The sequence below is a fragment of the Hordeum vulgare genome, chromosome 3H (genome assembly GCF_904849725.1).
Source record: "Hordeum vulgare subsp. vulgare chromosome 3H, MorexV3_pseudomolecules_assembly, whole genome shotgun sequence".
Taxonomy (NCBI): Eukaryota; Viridiplantae; Streptophyta; class Magnoliopsida; order Poales; family Poaceae; genus Hordeum; species Hordeum vulgare.
The window spans coordinates 540,114,757-540,134,156 of NC_058520.1; positions in this window are offsets into that span (position 1 = coordinate 540,114,757).

The following is a 19,400-nucleotide window of genomic DNA, read 5'->3' on the forward strand; positions in this document are numbered from 1 at the left end:
TTTCTTGGCTTCTTGCATATCTTCGGGACTGAGGAATAGAATATCTCTTTTCTTTGGAGTTGGCTTAGGAGGTGGTTCGGGAATAGTCCAAGCATTATCGTTGATCAAGATGTTATTCAGTAGAGTCTCAACTTGTTCTACAGTTTGTTCCCTAAAACCACAACCGACACAACTATCTAGGTGGTCTCTAGAGGCATCGGTAAGTCCGTTATAGAGGATATCAAGTATCTTGTTCTTCTTAAGAGGGTGATCAGGCAAAGCATTCTATAGCTGGACGAGCCTCCCCAAGCTTGTGGAAGACTCTCTTCTTGGAGTTGAGCAAAGTTGTATATTTCCTGCAAGGCAGCTTGATTCTTATGGGCAGGGAAATATTTCTCACAGAAGTAATAGACCATCTCCTGGGGACTACTCACACATCCAGGAGCAAGAGAGGTGAACCAGGCTTTAGCGTCATCCTTTAAAGAGAAAGGAAACAACTTAAGGATATAGTAGTGGCGGATCTTCTCCTCATTAGTGAAAAGGTTGGCTATATCGTGTAGTTTGGCAAGATGGGCTATGACCGTCTCAGACTCATAACCGTGAAAAGGATCAGATTCGACTAGACAGGTTATCTCAGGATCGACACATAATTCATAATCCTTATTAGTGATAAAGATAGGTGAAGTGGCAAACTTCGGGTCATATTTCATCTTAGCTTCCCGAGATTTTTCCTTCCACTTGAGAAGTAATTTCTCAGCGTCATAGGCATCCTTACACGCAAGAAAATCCTCAGCTATCTCTCCCTCCATAACGTAACCCTCAGGTATATCAGGCAATTCATATCTAGGTGAGCTAGATCTAACAGGAGCAAAAGCAGGTCCTATCTCAATAGTATCGGCAGTTTCAGAAGCATCACGAGCATTGGCTGTAACTCAAGCAATATGAGCATCAAGGAACACTCCTAGTGGAACATCAGGCAAAATAGCATCTCTAGTAGTATCAAGCATAGCATCATTAGGCAAAATAGCATCAAGCATAGCATCTCTAGCAGTAGCATCACAACCATCATCAAGCACACGCGACATATCAAGACTTCTAGCAGGAGGTGATGTCGCAAACTTACTCATAAATGAAGGTGAATCAAGTGCAGATCTAGATGGCAATTCCTTACCTCCCCTCGTAGTTGAGGGCAAGACTTTGGTCTTCGGATCCTTCAGATTCTTCATAGTGATCAGCAGATATAAATCCCAAGTGACTCACAGAATATAGCAATACCTCCCCGGCAACGGCGCCAGAAAAATGCTTGATGTCAACTGTTCTTCCCCTTTGCAACGACACCAGAAGAATGATGTTAGTACTCTCCGGCAATCGAAATTAGAAGAATGTTGTTGACACCCACCAGTGCGTGGGATCGTAACAGTTTTTGAGGGTAGAGTATTCGACCCAAATTTGTTGATTCGCACGACATGAGGTGAGAGAATACTCTCAAGTATTAGCAGCTGAATTTATCAGATTCAACCACACCTGAAAGATTAGTATCTGCAAGCAAAGTAGTAACAACGAAGTAGCGAGTAACGGCAGTGGCAAGGAATAGCGGTAGTGACAGCAGTAGCAAGTAGAAACAGTAGCAAGCGACAATAGTAGCAACAGTAGCAGCAGAGCAAGACAAGTAACATCAGTAGCAACAGTAGTAGCAGCAGCAGAGCAAGACAAGTAACATCAGTAGCAACAGTAGCAGCAGCAGCAGTAGGACAAACTCGTAGGCAATGGGTCGGTGATTTGTTTGGATGATATTCATCATGCTGTTGGAAATATGCCCTAGAGGCAATAATAAATTAGTTATTATTATATTTCTTTGTTCATGATAATCGTTTATTATCCATGCTATAATTGTATTGATTGGAAACACAATGCATGTGTGGATACATAGACAAAACACTATCCCTAGTAAGCCTCTAGTTGACTAGCTCGTTGATCAAAGATGGTTAAGGTTTCCTGACCATAGGCAAGTGTTATCACTTGATAACGGGATCACATCATTAGGAGAATCATGTGATGGACTAGACCCAAACTAATAGACGTAGCATGTTGATCGTGTCATTTTGTTGCTACTGTTTTCTGCGTGTCAAGTATTTGTTCCTATGACCATGAGATCATATAACTCACTGACACCGGAGGAATACTTTGTGTGTATCAAACGTCGCAACGTAACTGGGTGACTATAAAGATGCTCTACAGGTATCTCCGAAGGTGTTCGTTGAGTTAGTATGGATCGAGACTGGGTTTTGTCACTCCGTGTGACGGAGAGGTATCTCGGGGCCCACTCGGTAATACAACATCACACACAAGCCTTGCAAGCAATGTGACTTAGTGTAAGTTACGGGATCTTGTATTGCGGAACGAGTAAAGAGACTTGCCGGTAAACGTGATTGAAATAGGTATGCGGATACTAACGATCGAATCTCGGGCAAGTAACATACCGAAGGACAAAGGGAATGACATACGGGATTATATGAATCCTTGGCAGTGAGGTTCAAACGATAAGATCTTCGTAGAATATGTGGTATCCAATATGGGCATCCAGGTCCCGCTATTGGATATTGACCGAGGAGTCACTCGGGTCATGTCTGCATAGTTCTCGAACCCGCAGGGTCTGCACACTTAAGATTCGACGTTGTTTTATGCGTATTTGAGTTATATGGTTGGTTACCGAATGTTTTGCGGAGTCCCGGATGAGATCACGGACGTCACGAGGGTTTCCGGAATGGTCCGGAAACGAAGATTGATATATAGGATGACCTCATTTGAGTACCGGAAGGTTTTCGGAGTTTCCGGGAATGTACCGGGAATGACGAATGGGTTCCGGGTGTTCACCGGGGGGGGGGGGAACCCACCCCGGAAGGCCCTATGCGCCGTAGGAAGAAAATCAAAGAGAAAATAAAAAAAAAGGGAGGTGGGAAAAAGCGGAAGGACTCCTCCTTCCAAACCTAGTTGGATTCGGTTTGGAAGGGGAGGACTCCCCCCTTGGCTCGGCCGACCCCCTTGGGGCTCCTTGAGCCCCAAGGCAAGGCCCCCCTCTCCCTCCTATATATGGTGGGGTTTTATGGCTGATTTGAGACAACTTTGCCACGGCAGCCCGACCACATATCTCCACGGTTTTACCTCTAGATCGCGTTTCTACGGAGCTCGGGCGGAGCCCTGCTGAGATTAGATCACCACCAACCTCCGGAGCGCCGTCACGCTGCCGGAGAACTCATCTACCTCTCCGTCTCTCTTGATGGATCAAGAAGGCCGAGATCATCGTCGAGCTGTACGTGTGCTGAACGCGGAGGTGCCGTCCGTTCGGCACTAGATCGTGGGACTGATAGCGGGACGGTTCGCGGGGCGGATCGAGGGACGTGAGGACGTTCCACTACATCAACCGCGTTCACTAACGCTTTTGCTGTGCGATCTACAAGGGTACGTAGATCGAATATCCACTCTCGTTGATGGACATCACCATGATAGGTCTTCGTGCCCGTAGGAAATTTTTTGTTTCCCATGCGACGTTCCCCAACAGTGGCATCATGAGCTAGGTTCAAGCGTAGATGTCTTCTCGAGTAGAACACAAAAGGTTTTTGTGGGCGGTGATGTGCGTTTTGCTGCCCTCCTTAGTCTTTTCTTGATTCTGCGGTATTGTTGATTGAAGCGGCTTGGACCGACATTACTCGTACGCTTACGAGAGACTGGTTTCATCGCTACGAGTAACCCCGTTGCTCAAAGATGAGTGACAAGTGTCAGTTTCTCCAACTTTAGTTGAATCGGATTTGACCGAGGAGGTCCTTGTATGAGGTTAAATAGCAATTCATATATCCCCGTTGTGGTGTTTGCGTAAGTAAGATGCGATCCTACTAGATACCCATGGTCACCACGTAAAACATGCAACAACAAAATTAGAGGACGTCTAACTTGTTTTTGCAGGGTATGCTTGTGATGTGATATGGCCAACGATGTGATGTGATATATTGGATGTATGAGATGATCATGTTGTAATAGATAATATCGACTTGCACGTCGATGGTACGACAACCGGCAGGAGCCATATGGTTGTCTTTAAACTAACGTTTGTGCTTGCAGATGCGTTTACTATTTTGCTAGGATGTAGCTTTAGTAGTAATAGCATGAGTAGCACGACAACCCCGATGGCGACACGTTGATGGAGATCATGATGTGGCGCCGGTGACAAGAAGATCGTGCCGGTGCTTTGGTGATGGAGATCAAGAAGCACGTGATGATGGCCATATCATGTCACTTATGAATTGCATGTGATGTTAATCCTTTATGCACCTTATCTTGCTTAGAACGACGGTAGCATTATGAGGTGATCTCTCACTAAAATTTCAAGACGAAATTGTGTTCTCCCCGACTGTGCACCGTTGCGACAGTTCTTCGTTTCGAGACACCACGTGATGATCGGGTGTGATAGACTCAACGTTCACATACAACGGGTGCAAAACAATTGCACACGCGGAACACTCGGGTTAAGCTTGACGAGCCTAGCATGTGCAGACATGGCCTCGGAACACATGAGACCGAAAGGTCGAGCATGAATCGTATAGTTGATATGATTAGCATAGAGATGCTTACCATTGAAACTATTCTCAACTCACGTGATGATCGGACTTGAGATAGTGGATTTGGATCATGTACCACTCAAATGACTAGAGAGATGTACTTTTTGAGTGGGAGTTCTTAAGTAATATGATTAATTGAACTAATTGTCATGAACATAGTCTAATGGTCTTTACGAATTACAATGTAGCTTGCGCTATAGCTCTACTGTTTTATATGTTCCTAGAAAAGATTTAGTTGAAAGTTGATAGTAGCAAACTTTGAAGAGGATTGTCCTCGTTGCTGCGCAAAAGGCTTATGTCCTTAATGCACCACTCGGTGTGCTGCACCTCGAGCGTCGTCTGTGGATGCTGTGAACATCCGACATACACGTTTCTGATGACTACACGATAGTTCAGTACAAAATACTTAATGGCTTAGAAGCAAGGCGCCGAAGACGTTTTGAAACGTCACGGAACTGTAAGATCCCAATTTTCTTAAATTCGGATGTTAATAGATCATTCATATGCATCTCATATTTTTCTATGCATTATTTGCTCATCTGAAAATTTTATTCATTTTGCAACTTTGGACAATTTATTGGAGTGGAGATAATATGACTTCTCCCCTGTCGAATTAAAGTGCATAATGTTTCGAATATTATTTGGAGTTACCGATTTGGTTTTGCAAGTTTTATAATGTCCGAAATTATTTCTAGTGGAGTTTTAAATGCTATATGCGTGGTCTACTGCATTAAAACTATTTTCAAAATATTGCATTAGGTGGAACTAGGTTCCTTTATTATTTATTAGGGGATTTATTTTATACTTATATATATGTGTCTATATTAGCATTTTAATATATATCTATATGTATATATATATTACTATATGCGTATATTATATGTATATATTTTGTGTATATATTATTTTGTTTTTTTTCTAAGTATTATAGTATATATGTATGTTATTTTTTGGTATTTTATTTAACTAGAAAATATAAATATAAATATACTTTTTATTATTTTATTTTATTTTCTTTTATGGCTGTTTGTTCTTTTATTTTTAAAAAAAAGAAACCGGCCAGGAGCACACCACTAGCACCAGCACCTAGCGCACCATGTGCCCAGGCTGCACCATACCAAGCCAGTTCCCTTTGCCCAGGCACCAAGCCCCTGGCAACCGAGCCCAGGACTTCTAGCCATGTGCCTCAGGCGTTGACCCAAAAGACCATGGCAGCCTCCATGCCAGCGAGCCAGCGGCTCCAGGAGACCGAGCTCCGTCGCCCAGCGCACCACTCGGCCAGGCGCCCCATCGCCAGCACTAGGGGTTGGGCCCCACCGCCACAGCGCCCAGGCCTCACGCCCCACGCTCCACGCCCAGACCGAGCTGGACACAGCTCCCCTTGAAACCGAGACGAGCTCCTGTTCGCCAGGACTCTCCTCGCGAGCCGATATATCGCAAGGAACCGAAGCCAACTGTCCCGATTCCCCTGCTCCCGATTCGCCCCGCCGCCGTCTCGCACGCACAGCGCCACCGCCTCGCACACACAGTGAAAGGATCGATATGGTTGGCTAGAGGGGGGGGGGTGAATAGACAACGACCACTTTTTAATTAATCTTAACAAGTTAAGGTAAACACTATACGGGTTCACAAATAATATGACAAAGAGGTGACCCCTATAGAGTCTATCAACAAGACCTATTAAGACAAGTAAGATATTGTCACAAGGAAAAGCAAATACAAAGTAAAGGTTAGAGATAACCACAAGTGGAACCGATGGAGACGAGGATGTGTTACCGAAGTTCCTTCCCTTTGACAGGAAGTACGTCTCCGTTGGAGCGGTGTGGAGGCACAATGCTCCCCAAAAAGCCACTAAGGCCACCGTATTCTCCTCACGCCCTCGCACGATGCAAGGTACCGTGATTCCACTATAGGTGCCCTTGAAGGCGGCGACCGAACCTTTACAAACAAGGTTGGGGCAACTCCACACAAAGCTTGGAGGCTCCCAACAAGACCATGAAGCTTCACCACAATGGAATATGGCTTCGAGGTGACCTCAACCGTCTAGGATGCTCAAACACCCAAGAGTAACAAGATCCGCAAGGGATAGGTGGGGGAATCAACTTTTCTCTTGGTGGAAGTGTGGATCTAGGCCTTCTCAACCAATCCCTAAAGAATCAACAAGTTTGATTGGCTACGGAGAGAGATCGGGCACTTTTAAGCTTGTGGAGCAACAATGGAGCTTAGAGAGGTAAGAGATAGAGTTCCTCAGCTAGAAGAACCCTTTATATAGTGGGGGGAAAATTCAGACCGTTTTCCCACTCTCTGCCCGAGATCCAGCGGTACTACCGCTGAGAAGGAGCGGTACTACCGCTGCCTGGCGGTACTACCGCTGCGTGCAGCGGTACTACCGCTGGGGCTTCCAGCGGTACTACCGCTGGCACCAGCGGTACTACCGCTCGGGCTTCCAGCGGTACTACCGCTGAAACCAGCGGTACTACCGCTGGCCCTTGGTAGTGCATAAACACTACTACCGCCGGGAAAGTCTTCGCACAAGGGTCCGTCCACGAACTACCGCTAGGTAGGTGGAACAGGGCACCTGGAGCGGTACTACCGCTGACCAGGGGCGGTACTACCGCTGGCCAGCGGTACTACCGCTGACTAGGGGCGGTACTACCGCTGGCGAGCGGTACTACCGCTGGGGCCAGCGGTACTACCGCTGGGGACCATTTTGCCGAGACGCAGAGAACAAACCGGCGAGGGCCGCTCCAAGGATAAAGGAAAGGGAGAAAATAGAGGTGTGCGTGTGCAAAGATAGATTCCACCCAAACCTTTCCACTACGGATCCCCTCTTAATAGTACGGCTTTCCTATGACTCAAATGAAGAGAATCTAGGATAGCGCCGTGCTTCCGTTCCCGAAGAGAGGAGTCGTGTCGTCTTGTGCCGTTGACGAATGTTGCCTGAAACCTTGACACACACGATTAGTCCTGTACGGTACTGTCATCAATCACCAAAATTACTTAGGCATAAATTATGCCTCAACAATCTCCCCCTTTTTGGTGGATTGATGACAATACCGGATTTGCATGGATAATAATATGAGAATAAAAAAGATAGAGATATATGACATATGACTCACAGCATATGATGGAAATAAATCTAATCTCACATAGGAAAGATCATGTCTCACACACGATAGCAAACAAAGCAAACCAAGTTCAAAGCAAATCAGCAAAGCAATGCAAAGTTCGAATGAAATCAAATCCCTAGACTCTCTCCCCCTTTGGCACAAGACACCAAAAAGGGGGCACACCTAATGCCACAGGTAGCTACTCCTCGTCTTCAGGATCACCAGACTCGTCGGTCCCCTCCTGATCAGTCACCTCCTCCTCTTGCGCCTCATCACCCGACCACTGGTACCCCTGAGCCTGCATCCAGGTGGCCTCAGGCGTGATGTCGTCCTCTGAGCCACTGGAGATGTCCACATCCAAGGTCCTGAGAACACGCTTATGCCTCTGGTGGCTCTGCTTCTCAGCCACGTGTGACTGATACTGACCCTTGGCCTGCATACAGAAGAGAGTCTTCATCTTGTCCTGCAACTTGATAGCCCAAGATGGCATGGCAGACGAGCGGGACTGAGAGGCAGGTCCTCTACCAGCAGCGGTCTCTGTATCTGTGTCCATTTGCTGAGAGGATGAAGATGGGTTGGTCCACTTATCCTTGATGCGCAGCTTGATTGGGTCATGCACAATATAGTCAGACTGTGCGTAGAGCACCTCATCCGGATACGCCTGTTGCCACTTGTGGCAGATGTATGCAAACAGGTAAGGCCCGTAGATAGGGACCTTACGGTTGATGATGCAGTTCCATAGTTCTGTGAACATCACATCTGCAATATCCAGTTGAGCAGCCTCCACAGACATAGCCTCCTCACACAGTAACAACATCTCAGCCAAGGCGCCATGGACCTCATCGAAGTTACCACTCCGAGGAAAGAGGGTGTTCCGAAAGATGCGGTGCATGATGTCCAGGTGCTTGGGAAGCACCCCCTTCCTCAGATATAGTGTCTGCAGTCTGTCCTTTGCGAGGCCCTTATCAGCAGGGACTGGAGCGTGAGGACGCAGCCCAAGAGGGGTGTCAGCACCCTGAAAATCAACGTGCATGAACTGCATGAACTCTGACCAGGAACCAGTCATCTTCTTTGGCCCAGTCATCCAAATCATGGAGCGCTGTTCATCATGGGAGAAATGAACTGTGACGTAGAACTGAGCAACTGCCGTGGGATCAAAATCTGTCTTGAAGGTGATGATGTTTTTGAGGCCCATCTTGTCAATCAAAGCAACAGCATCACCAAAGTACTCTGTATGCCGCTGAAGATGTGCCAAATCAATCCACTGGACAGAGATGTAATTCTTCTTGAAGTTTGCAATGACATCTCGATATATCCTGCAATGGTCCTTAACCCAGACATTTTCAACACCCTCGATCGTCTCCCTCTCCTGGAGATAGTGGTTCTTGGTGCGAAACTGCAGAAACTCCTTGGGGGACATGGTGCGGATGTTCACCCTCTTGTCCTTGTGGGCAACCTTTTTGAAGGACTTCTTCTTAGGGGGGAGACCAGACGTGGCAGACCCCTCGGGCGCCTCTGTGTTGCGAAAATGTTTGGATGCCGTGTCCCGTGGGGGGTTTGAACGGCGAGCAGAGCCACCTGTGACACAGACCACAAAGCGAAAAAGAGGCGACACGAAAAGTCAAGGCAATGGATCTTGAAAGTGCAGAAAAACAAAGAAAACATGCATTTCTAAGCCCAAAGGGAAAAACACCGTGAATGCTCCTGGCGGTAGTACCGCTGGGGGTCATAGCGGTAGTACCGCTACCCCCTGGCGGTAGTACCGCTGGGGGTTTGACTTTCAGATCCAGACATATAAAACTCGTATTCTAGGGCATGGACTGAATATAAACATTAATACGTATACATCAGCCCTATTGTCAAGAGGAACACATAGTAACACGAGGTATAAACATGCATAGGCAAGAGAGAACACGTTTTAGATCTAATCAAGAAGTTCAAATATTCGATCTAAGACGATGAAACCCTATACCATGGCAGTAATCATAGCAACAAGTCATTGGATCAACAAGATGAATGCAATCCCCAATGCTCCTAACCCTAGAACACGAAGAACAACCAAATAGAAGAGGGGAGGAGCTTTTGTTACCGGGATTCATGGCTTTGGAGGAGGAAGAAGAGGTGAATCAGCCCTTCCACACCAACGGGAAGAAGGAGCTCCTCCAAGAAAGATCCAAACAGCGGGTTTTCGGGGTAGGGGAGGGAGGAGCCGCCAGGAAGAAGAAACAGATTGAAAATCGGGCTCCCCCTCCCTTTATATAGCCCAAGGGGTACGGACAGCGGTAGTACCGCTGGGGTGCAGCGGTAGTACCGCTGACTTGGCGGTAGTACCGCTGGAGGGCAGCGGTAGTACCGCTGGGGTCCTGGCGGTAGTACCGCTCCCCCTGGCGGTAGTACCGCTCCCCCTCGAAACCCTAGAAATATTCCAGCCGCCCGAGTTAGATTTTGAGCTCTGGCGGTAGTACCGCTACCACTGGCGGTAGTACCGCTGTGGTCCTGGCGGTAGTACCGCTACCCCTGGCGGTAGTATCGCTGGGGTCCTGGCGGTAGTACCGCTACCCCTGGCGGTAGTACCGCTGCAAATGTCGCAGCGCGGCTTTAAGAAAAGAGAGGGACTTGGGCATATGACAAGTGAGTAAGAAGGGATGACTTCCAAGAAAATGTACTGACTTGTCATTGTATATCCTCTCCTTTATACGCACGAGAGGATGGAGGGGCGGTGGCCGTGGCCACCTATGTTTGAGACAATGGTATGACACCGCGAAGAATTATCCTTGGGTTCATGACCAATGCTCGTCTTTGAAGCACAAGTACCATTTGACAATGGCTAAAGTGAAAGACTAGATTGATTTACGCATAATAGGGGGAGGGAGAGTTTATTGAGAGAACAACACTCCCCCTATGTCCATGCCTACATCTAGACCAAGATGGAATGTGAAGTGAGGTGCAACATGCGTAGTTTCAATCCACATTACTTGAATCAATGATATTTAGCTCATGCCTTAACTCCCGGAACCTTGCTTCATCAAGTGTCTTGGTGAAAATATCTGCAAGTTGCTCTTCAGTGTGAATGAAGTGAACCTCAATATCACCTAGCTTGATATGTTCACGGATGAAGTGATGACGAATATCAATATGTTTGGTTTTGCTATGTTGCACTGGGTTGAGGGAAATCTTGATGGCGCTTTGATTGTCACATAGAAGAGGCACTTTGTCACACGTGACACCATAATCCTTTAAAGTTTGCCTCATCCATAGCAATTGTGCACAACAACTTGCAGCTGCCACATACTCAGCTTCGGTGGATGATAAGGAGACACAGTTCTGCTTCTTTGAAGACCAACTTACCAAAGAGCGACCAAGGAATTGGCACCCTCCAGATGTTGACTTCCTCTCCACACAATCTCCAGCCCAATCTGAGTCAGAATAGCCAACTAGATTGAAGTTTTCTCCTTTGGGATACCAGAGGCCAAAGTTTGGGGTATGAGCCAAATATCGAAAGATTCGTTTGACAGCCATGTAATGACTTTCTTTTGGTGCGGATTGAAACCGTGCACATATCCCTACACTCAACATAATATCCGGTCTAGATGCACAAAGGTAAAGGAGGGATCCAATCATGGAGCGGTATACCTTTTGATCCACTGCTTTACCATTGGGATCACTATCAAGCTTGCATCTGGTTGGCATGGGAAACTTGACCGGTTTGACATCTTCGAGCTCGAACCGTTTGAGCATGTCTTGAGTGTACTTGGCTTGTTTGATGAATGTCCCTTCTAGACCTTGTTTAATCTCGAATCCGAGGAAAAACTTCAACTCTCCCATCATGGACATCTCAAACTTCTCAGTCATTAGCGCAGCAAATTCTTCATTGAATGAAATGTTAGGAGAGCCAAAGATAATATCATCAACATATAGTTGGCATATGAACAAATCCCCTTTAACCCTCTTAGTAAAAAGAGTGGGATCAATCTTCCCAATTTCAAACCCACGATCTTGTAACAACTCAGTAAGGTACTCATACCACGCGCGTGGGGCTTGTTTAAGACCATAGAGTGCCTTATTGAGTTTGTACACATGATTGGGGAGCTTGGGATGTTCGAATCCCGGGGGTTGTTTGACATATACCAACTCATTTAAAGGACCATTAAGAAATGCACTTTTCACATCCATTTGCTGTAATTTGAAGTTATGATGAGAAGCAAAAGCAAGTAGCATGCGAATAGATTCTAGACGGGCGACAGGGGCAAAGGTTTCACCGTAGTCGATACCCTCGACTTGGGAGTAGCCTTGAGCCACCAATCTTGCCTTGTTTCGAATCATAATTCCATTTGCATCTTGCTTGTTCTTGAATATCCATTTGGTCCCGATGACATTATGTTCCTTCGTTGGTCATGGCACTAGATCCCATACTTGGTTGCGCTCGAAGTTGTTAAGTTCTTCGTGCATGGCCATAAGCCAATCCTCATCATCGAGCGCTTCCTGTACCTGTTGAGGTTCACAATACGAGACAAACGCGTGATGCTCACAATAATTCCAAAGCTGTTGACGGGTAGATACTCCCCTTTTTAAACTACCAAGAACATTCTTCATAAGATGTGACTTGGCTTTCAGCTTGTTCGCATTCTTGGCTGCTCGACGCTCCAAGAGTTCTTCATTAGATAACAGGGGAGCATCGACTTGTATCTTTTGTTTGCCCTTGCGTCTTGAGCCGGTTGTTGCATCTCCAGAAGGGAATTGTGAGACAGTCTCCTGATCACTTTGTCCTTCGACTTGAGCAGGTTCACTAGTTTGATCTTGTATTAGTGGTTGCTATTGATCTTGATCTCGTGTTGGTTCAAGGTCTTGGTGTAGTGCTTGAGTGGGCATATCACCATTGTTAGGCAATTGATCTTGACCGAGAGCTTGATCAACTTGTTGAGAGTCTTCTCTTTGTTCATCAGAAGCGTGTGGGGCTTGTGGGGGTGATGGCTCCACTTGAGTAGAGCATTGTCCTTCTCCTTCGGCCATAAGGGGTTCCTCAATGGGGAGTATTTGACCAATCCCCATTCTTATTATGGCTTCGGGAGGAATTTCATCACCTATATCACAAAGACCACTTTGCTCCACTTGGGAGCCATTATTTTCGTCAAACTCCACGTTACACGTCTCCTCAATTAGTCCGGTGGACTTGTTGAGGACACGGTAAGCATGAGAGTTTGTAGCATAACCAACAAAGATACCCTCATGTGCTCTAGAGTCAAATTTAGCTAACCGAGCTCCATTTTTAAGAATGAAACACTTACAACCAAATACCCGGAAGTACTTGAGATTGGGTTTGTTTCCAGTTAGAATCTCATACGGAGTCTTGTTCAAGCCTTTGCGGATGTAGAGCCGATTGGATGCATGACATGCTGTGTTGATGGCCTCTGCCCAGAAGTTGTATGGAGATTTGAATTCTGCCATCATTGTTCTTGCAGCGTCTATCAAGGTCCGGTTCTTCCTTTCTGCCACGCCGTTTTGCTGAGGGGTATATGGTGCAGAATATTGGTGCTTTATTCCCTCATCACCTAGAAACTCATCTAGGGTATAGTTCTTGAACTCGGTGCCGTTGTCACTCCTAATCATCAAGATCTTTGATTCATGTTGACGTTGCGCTTCATTGGCAAAGTTGATGACCGTTTGTTGAGTTTCACTCTTCCTTTTGAAGAAATATACCCAGGTATATCTTGAGTAATCGTCAACAATGACTAAGCAATACTTTCTGCCTCCAAGACTATCAAATGTTGGAGGACCAAACAGATCCATGTGAAGAAGTTCCAATGGCCTCTTAGTGTAGATAAGAGTTATTGGACGATGAGCAGTTTCATGAATCTTTCCTTCAATGCAAGCACTGCAAACACGATCTTTAGCAAAGCTCACATTTGTTAGTCCACGAACATGGTCCCCTGTCAGAAGACTTTGCAAAGACCTCATATTGACATGAGCTAAACGGCGATGCCAAAGCCAGCCCACGTCAACTTTAGCCATTAGACATGTCGCAGTCTTAGTGGGTCGCTTTGAAAAGTTTACCACATAGAGACCATTTTCGACATGTCCAACATAGGCTACTTTAAGAGTCTTGCTCCTTAGGAGGACCACAGTGTCAATATTAAAGAATGTGGAAAAACCCATGATTGCAAGTTGATGAACGGAAAGTAAATTGTAGGCAAGAGACTCAACAAGCATGACCTTCTCAATAGACAAATCTTGAGAGACGACCACCTTACCAAATCCCAATACCTTTGACGAGGATGCATCAGCGAATTGGACATGGGTGGGCATAGATGGAGAAGGGTGCACATCCACCACTAAGTCCTTGCTTCCGGTCATATGATTTGTTGCTCCACTATCGAGCAACCATGACACCCCACCGGAAGCAAACTCCTGCAATAGATCAAGGCTTGGTTTTAGGTACCCATTTTTTAATGGGTCCTTTCATGTTAGAGACAAGGGTCTTAGGAACCCAGATAGCCCATTCAATATCTTCATCGTAGGAACCAATAAATCTGGCATAAACATGCCCATCACTAGCACAACATAACACATAAGAGGAATTGAGTTTGCCGGCTGTGTTAGTAGGAGCGGCTTTGCCCTTCTTGAGGTTCCCATAGTCCACCTTGTTCCTGTTCACCTTCTGAGTCCCCTCACCCTCCTTGACAAAGATGTCCATGAGGGTGAGAGATCGTTTGCTCTTGTTCTTTCTTTTACCTTTTGACTTGGAGGTAAGTCCAATTCCTTCCTTTCCTACAACACCCTTTTGAGTGCTCAAGAGATCGTTCAGACTCTTCTCACCTTGTCTGCATGACACAAGGCCCTTCTCAAGTTTCTCCTTTAACTTGGCATTTTCTTCCACAAGATGAACATGCTCACAACAAGGGTTAGTTGCACAAGTATTATCAATTAGCACAAAGGGAGGACAAGTAGAGATCTCCTTGGTAAGCTTTGCTTGGAGTTGATCATGAGACTCTTTCAGAGCGAAATGAGCACCTTTCAAGGCTTTGTGGGCCTTGTCAAGTATGTCAAACTCTTCTTTGAGTCTGTCACGGCCAACCTCAAGAGCATACTTTTCAGATTTAAGCATGCGAGTAAGAACAACATCATGATCCAGTTTCTTTTGCATTTTAGTGCAGTCATCGTTATATGACTCCTCAAGAGCCAAACGAAGAGTGCGCTCTTCTTCTAGAGTACTAGATAATTCGGCAATTTCATCGGCATAGTCACGACTATGTCCATGAAGCTCGGAGATGGTCTCCTCATGAGACTCAATAAGGTCAGTGGCCTCACCCAGTTGTCCAAGAGAGCAACAAAATGCTTCTTGGTTTCTCCCTTAATAGTGCATAGAAACTTATCAAGATCATGCTCATTAAGTTCTCCAACATCACTATCTTCTACACAATTTAACAATGAAGGAGCAGAAGTAATGTTGGTCTTAATGATAGAAGTTACCTGATTGGTACCTTTTGCCATGAGGCACTTGGTGATGTGGTTCTCGTTGGGGGCGTTGAAGAGAGACACCTTCTGGGAAGGGGTAGTGGCTATAGCAACAGTTGTCGTTGCCACTGTATCATCATCATCATCATCATCCGAAGGATACTCCTCCAGGGCCACCATTCCTTTTGGGTGAGGTTTCTTCACAAAGTTGTTCTTGATTGGAAATGATTTGGTTTTGTCTTTGCGAATGAGCTTGCCTCCATTGTCTTCTCTCTTCTCATATGGACATTCTGCCACGAAGTGACTCACGTTGCCACAGTTATAACATGTCCTTACTCGTTGTTTGGGTTTGAAACCACTTGAGTTGTTCTTGTTGAAGGTTGGTCTTGAGTTCCTTTTATTTCCCCAGAATTGCCTTGATGCAAGAGCCATGTGCTCATGATAGGCATACTTTGTGTCTTCCGGGCAGCTCTCCTCTTCCTCATCTTCTTCTTCTTCTTCAAGCATTACTCTTGCTTTCAACGCAAGTTTGGGTGAAGTGGTTTTTGATCGGACACGAGCAAGTGCATTGTCGGCTGTTTCGTTCATGATTGACATTGCAATGAACTCATCCAACACTTCACTGGAAGACAAAGAGTGAAAGTCTGGCCGCTGACGAATGACAGATGACATGGCTTTGTTGAAAGGCATGATGGCTTTGAGAAACTTGCGTTTGACCCAAGTGTCATCCACATCCTTACTTCCATGATCCTTTAGTGCCACAGCAATAGCAGTCACCCTCCGATAGAGATCACGAGGGTCCTCTTCTTCCTTCATCACAAACTCATCGGCCTGATCAAGTATCACTTCATAGTTGGATCGTTGAATACTTGAGCTTCCCTTATACAACACCATAATATGCTCCCAACAATCCTTGGCCAATGTGAAGGGACGTAAGTGGGGAAGATCTTCAGGTGGCACAGCAGACTGAAGGATAAACAGCGCAGAGTGATTATATTGATTGTCTGCATCTTCTCTTGGAGTGAGGTTGCTTGGGTCATGGGGGTAATATCCTTGCTCGATAATTCTCCACAAGTTTGTTGAGCTGTGATTCAAATGAGACTTAATAGAGAATACCCAGTTAGCAAAGTCACCTTTCACAAGTTTAGGAGGAGGACCAACAGGATTAAGACGAGGTGCGAGAACGGGTCCTCCATAAGTCATGGGAGGTGGAACAGAGGCATGTGTTCCAGTCCCATCCTTTTCGTGAGGTGAAGCAGGTTGCATACCTTTAGCCGCTTCCTTAGAGGAGTTGGCCTCCGAATCGGAAATGGTGGGTTTAACCACTAAAGCCGGTTCGGGTGAACTTTTAAGACCATCAATTAATTCCTTAAGCATGGTTTTGACTTCGCTCGTCAAGGACGTCTTGAGGGCTGCCATAGCCGTATTCAAGTCGTCCCTTGTGACCGAAGTCAAGTCCATGCCCTCGGGTTGCCCATGGTTCACTTCCTCTTCGCCTTCCATACTCTTCGGGTGGTTAAACCCTTAATAAAGAGACGTGGCTCTGATACCAATTGAAAGGATCGATATGGTTGGCTAGAGGGGGGGTGAATAGACAACGACCACTTTTTAATTAATCTTAACAAGTTAAGGTAAACACTATACGGGTTCACAAATAATATGACAAAGAGGTGAACCCTATAGAGTCTATCAACAAGACCTATTAAGACAAGTAAGATATTGTCACAAGGAAAAGCAAATACAAAGTAAAGGTTAGAGATAACCACAAGTGGAACCGATGGAGACGAGGATGTGTTACCGAAGTTCCTTCCCTTTGACAGGAAGTACGTCTCCGTTGGAGCGGTGTGGAGGCACAATGCTCCCCAAAAAGCCACTAAGGCCACCGTATTCTCCTCACGCCCTCGCACGATGCAAGGTACCGTGATTCCACTATAGGTGCCCTTGAAGGCGGCGACCGAACCTTTACAAACAAGGTTGGGGCAACTCCACACAAAGCTTGGAGGCTCCCAACAAGACCACGAAGCTTCACCACAATGGAATATGGCTTCGAGGTGACCTCAACCATCTAGGATGCTCAAACACCCAAGAGTAACAAGATCCGCAAGGGATAGGTGGGGGAATCAACTTTTCTCTTGGTGGAAGTGTGGATCTAGGCCTTCTCAACCAATCCCTAAAGAATCAACAAGTTTGATTGGCTAGGGAGAGAGATCGGGCACTTTTAAGCTTGTGGAGAAACAATGGAGCTTAGAGAGGTAAGAGATAGAGTTCCTCAGCTAGAAGAACCCTTTATATAGTGGGGGGGGGGGAAATTCAGACCGTTTTCCCACTCTCTGCCCGAGATCCAGCGGTACTACCGCTGAGAAGGAGCGGTACTACCGCTGCGTGGCGGTACTACCGCTGCGTGCAGCGGTACTACCGCTGGGGCTTCCAGCGGTACTACCGCTGAAACCAGCGGTACTACCGCTGGCCCTTGGTAGTGCATAAACACTACTACCGCCGGGAAAGTCTTCGCACAAGGGTCCGTCCACGAACTACCGCTAGGTAGGTGGAACAGGGCACCTGGAGCGGTACTACCGCTGACCAGGGGCGGTACTACCGCTGGCCCCAGCGGTAGTACCGCTGGCCGCTGGGGACCATTTTGCCGAGACGCAGAGAACAAACCGGCGAGGGCCGCTCCAAGGATAAAGGAAAGGGAGAAAATAGAGGTGTGCGTGTGCAAAGATAGATTCCACCCAAACCTTTCCACTACGGATCCCCTCTTAATAGTACGGCTTTCCTATGACTCAAATGAAGAGAATCTAGGATAGCGCAGTGCTTCCGTTCCCTAAGAGAGGAGTCGTGTCGTCTTGTGCCATTGACGAATGTTGCCTGAAACCTTGACACACACGATTAGTCCTGTACGGTACTGTCATCAATCACCAAAATTACTTAGGCATAAATTATGCCTCAACACACAGCGTTGCCGCCTCGCACGCGCAGCATCCTCAGCCACCGCGGAGCAACACCGGAGCATCACTGAAGTTCGTCCGTGTTCGTCAGAGTTCGCGGAGCCGTCATCACCGGAGTCCGTTCGACCGTCACCGGAGCATCATCGGAGGAGCCACATCGAGACGGTTCCGTTTTTCCCCGCTGCTCGTGGTGAGAACGCGCGCACGATCCGATTCATCAAACCCCGATGAACAGCTTTAGGACGAAATTTAATCTGTTTTTAATCTGTTTTTAGCTCTGTCAGATTCCCGGTATAATTTTAAACGCGTTTATCTTTTTACTCGTAACTCCGATTGAGGAAATTCTTTTTCCTGTGATCTCGTATTGATGAGGAGAACATGTTAGAACCAGTAATTTTCAGTTTTATGAAAATTAATTTTTTTGTTAAACAGATTTATTTTAGAACTACCGGAGGTCATATTTTGCAAACCGTTCATCCGGTTTAGTTGATTCTTTTTGTGTTGTCATCGTATCAGCATGTAGATGATTTTATACCTACTGCCATGCTATTTATGCTTTGGTTTTAAGCAAGTTGTTTTATTGCCGATGGTTTTATTTGGTGTTATGTGATTGTGGTGATTGATTGGTGTGATTGTTTGCAACGTGTAGATTGTGCGGAGTGCGATGCAAACTATTGTCAGGAGTGTGACTTTCTGAACCAGAATCAAGGCAAGTTACATGTTGATCATCCTTTACCTATTATTTTTCTATGCATGTAATATTATACCACCCTATGAAAATTATGCATGTATAGGAAGATTATTATTGCTATGCTATTGAACTATATCCCCTCGTCATTGAAGATCGTGGTATTTGTAGTTTTGCTATGCTATGTAGACGGGGATTGGTTCCTGTATTCCTTGAGATTATGTGAGGATTACTACAAAATAAATTTGAGTAGTAATTCAGGATATAATACACCTCTGGGTGGATATGGTATTGTTGGGTGGTTTCAAGAACATCATGGTTTCTACCCTCTGAATGTAAGTGGATGCCGCCCAGGTTCAAAAAGATCAAACAGACTTAGTGACTAGTAGCTTCCTTGTGCGACCACTGGCTATTATGGGCTCTCGCTTAGTTGATCAGTCATGGAAACCTTACCCAGATGTGCCAGCTGATGTAGCTATGATAGGTGGGATGGGCCTCCTGTGGGACCAGGTGACTGCTTCTGAAAGACTTCGTCTCAATCTTCGGGTTGGGTCCAGTGGGTACAGCGTACTAACCTCTGCAGAGTGTATAAACTAATCATGATTAGCCG